This window comes from Octodon degus, unplaced genomic scaffold (assembly GCF_000260255.1).
Source record: "Octodon degus isolate 3935 unplaced genomic scaffold, OctDeg1.0 scaffold00122, whole genome shotgun sequence".
Taxonomy (NCBI): Eukaryota; Metazoa; Chordata; class Mammalia; order Rodentia; family Octodontidae; genus Octodon; species Octodon degus.
Genome location: NW_004524698.1, coordinates 6854518 through 6857951, shown reverse-complemented (window position 1 = coordinate 6857951; position 3434 = coordinate 6854518). Strand labels below are relative to the sequence as shown.

The window sequence follows — 3434 nt, the reverse complement described above, 5'->3', positions numbered from 1 at the left end:
CACACACACACACACACACACACACACACACATAAATAAATAAAATTAAAAGAAGAAGAAGAAGAAGAAGAAGAAGAAGAAGAAGAAGAAGAAGAAGAAGAAGAAGAAGAAGAAGAAGAAGAATATCCCCAGGAAGTACCTTCACAGTGTAGTAGATGGAGAGACTGCTGAGTTTGATGTTGCTGAAGGAGAAAAGGGTGCAGAGGCAGCAAATGTCACAGGCCCTGGTGGAGCTTCAGTTCAAGGCAGTAAATACGCAGCAGACCGTAACCATTATAGACGCTATCCACGTCGTAGGGGTCCTCCACGCAATTACCAGCAGAATTACCAGAATAGTGAGAGTGGGGAAAAGAACGAGGGATGGAGGGCGCTCCCGAAGGCCAGGCCCAGCCACGCCGGCCCTACCGCAGGCAAAGGTGCCCACCTCACTACATGTGGAGACCCGATGGGCGTCGGCCACAGTATTTCAACCTCCTGTGCAAGGAGAAGTGATGGAGGGTGCTGACAACCAGGGTGCAGGAGAACAAGGTAGACAAGTGAGACAGAATATGGATCGAGGTTATAGACCACGATTCCGCAGAGGCCCTCCTCGCCAAAGACAGCCTAGAGAGGATGGCAATGAAAGAGATAAGGAAAATCAAGGAGATGAGACCCAAGGTCAGCAGCCATCTCAACCTCGGTACCGTTGCAATTTCAATTACCGACACAGACACCCAGAAAACCCTAAACCACGAGATGGCAGAGAGACAAAAGCAGCCGATCCACCAGCTGAGAATTCGTCCGCTCCCGAGGCTGAGCAGGGCGGGGCTGAGTAAATGCCGCTTAACATCTCTACCATCATCCGGTTTAGTCATCCAGCAAGAAAGGAACGAATAGGAAATTCCAGCAATAAGAAATGAACAAAAGATTGGAACTGAAGACCTGAAGTGCTTGCTTTTTGCCCATTGACCAGATAACTAGAACTATCTGCATTATCTATGCAGCATGGGTTTTTTTTTTTATTATTTTTACCTAAAGACGTCTCTTTTTGGTAATGACAAACGCGTTTTTTTTTTTTTTAGAGCCTGGTTTTTCTCAATACACCTTTAAAGGATTTTAAATTGTTTCATATCTGGTCAAGTTGAGATTTTTAAGAACTTCATTTTCAATTTGTAATAAAAGTTTACAACTTGATTTTTTCAAAAAAGTCAACAAACGGCAAGCACCTGTTAATAAAAGTCTTGAATAATAATAATAGTTGAATTACTCTTACTTTGTTTAATGAAATTTTGTATCATTTCTAATGTTGTTTTTTTAACTACTTTGTATTAATTAAAAAAATAAAGAAAGGAGAAGGAAAGATTTGCTTTGGCTCTTGGTGTCAGAGGTTTCAGTTTATCATTCATATTGTTGCTTTGGGTCTGTGATAAGGCAGAATACCACACCAGAGAGTTCATGAGGAGTGGCACCTACCTGCAATCTTTGCACTTGTAGGCTGAAGCAGGAAGGTGGTGCAAATTTGGGGCTTTCCTGAGTGACACAGTGAGACCCTATCTCAAAAAAAAAAAAAAAAAAAGGAAAGAAGCAAGAGAGGCAGTTGGGTCAAATGGCTCCTGTGTCACAAGGGATGAGACGGAAGCAGTTTGAGTCTTAGTATCTTCTCAAGGGCATGCCCTAATTACTTAAGTAACTTGCACTACATTCCACCTCTGAGAATTTGTACCACCTCCGTGTAGGGTGACAGCTGGTGACCAGCCCTTTAAGAATGAGACCTCAGGAAGTATTTAAGTTCTATACCTGTAACAACCTCTGTCCTATGTGAGCTTATTTATAAGTTATATATGCCCACTGAGTTAGTATATTGTAGTGTAAAGCACTGGGACTACCTTTATAGTTATGTGAGTCTTTGTTAGCAGACAGTATTTTCTTTTTTTTCTTTTCAGAGAGGACTTCAGTATGTATTTCAGACTGGTTTGAGCTCTGTATACAGCCTGGGCTGGCTCGCCTGGTGTTCCTCCTGCCTCAGCCTCCCAAGTGCTGGAATTATAGGCTGTGTCACCAGATCCAGCAAGACAGTATTTTCATATCTGCAAAGTTGGCATATTTTGCTATTAGGTTTGTTAATATATCTTCTTTGTGTTGATTGGTAACTAATCTTTATAATGGCCTCAGAGCTGTCTTGGTGCAATTTCTTATTGCGAGTCACTCACAGAGAATGGTCTTGGTGTTTTGCTTGTGTTGCCAATTTTTCCTGAGCTCACTGTTTGGTTTTTAATATCATGGAACTATTTTTCCATAGAAAATTAACATTTGTTACGTGTGCATGTACCTGTGGTTTCATCTTCCCGGGAACCTGAGGTGGAATGGTCACTAGAGCCCGTGAGTTTGAGACTAGCTTGCAGAAAACAAGAAACAAAACATTTATATGCACAGTATAATTATGTTCTGTTTAAGGTTCTTTGCTTTTGTTATCCCTTAATTCATTCTATAGGATTTTGAAAAAGTGAGCTAAGAAGAACAGGGTGAGTTCCAGGCCAGCCTGAACTACGTAGATAGAACCTGTTACATAGACAGAACCTGTCTCAAAAAAAGACAATGAAAAGAAAAAAGATTAAAAAAAAAGAAAAGAGATTTATATAGAACTACAGATGTATGGAGGCTTGAGCCTTAACTCAGTTGTTTAAGTGCCTGCTTGGGCAAACCTACTCAGGTACAGGGAACCTCGGTATCAACCCCAGCTGCACATGCCACACCAGAACCACCCTTAAGGCAGCCTGAGCCAGCCCCCCCAAAAAAAAAATCTTTCTCAACTTTTACTACAATTAAAAAAAAAAAAGAAAAAAAAAAAAAGAACTACAGATGTAGCTCAGTGGCTGGCTAGTATTTGGCTAGCATGTGAGAGATCTTGGTATGACTCTCCCCCCAAAATTATCATTTTATCGTATTATATATTATGTGTACAATTGTAGTATATATTACTTACATGTGGCTATGCTAATGTAACTATATAAAATATACATATCCATGTCTACAGTTTTCTTTAGGCCTCTGAAATTTCCTTTTTAATGAACAAAACTTGGATGTATAGGTACAGATAGTAAGCAACAGCTGAATTGGCGGTATATATTTGTTTTATTTATTTATTTTTGGTGTAAATGTGTCATTGCGGCTACTTGGGAAGTCGAGGCAGCAGGATCACCTCTGCGGGAGGCTGAGCAAAAGCACCTGCCCTGTCGGCTGAGCACGTGCAGATGGACTTGCCAGCTTAGGCTCACAAGGACCCGAGTACAGGGCCCTGACACCAGGCCGCTGCAGCTCTGACCCAGTAGTGCTGCTGCTGGGCAGCTCCACAGGGTGCTGGCAGCTTCCCAGCCTTGGCCCCACATCAGAGCTGGGAAAGGCCCTGCCAGCCAGCAAACTCCTGTGGTCACCTTGCAGATTTTCAAGCATATCCT

At 42.0% G+C, this 3434-nt stretch overlaps 1 pseudogene; it reads left to right on the top strand.

The window, feature by feature from the left end:
* Positions 1–3434, top strand: part of LOC101586833 — a 22829-nt pseudogene that overhangs the window by 11543 nt on the left and 7852 nt on the right.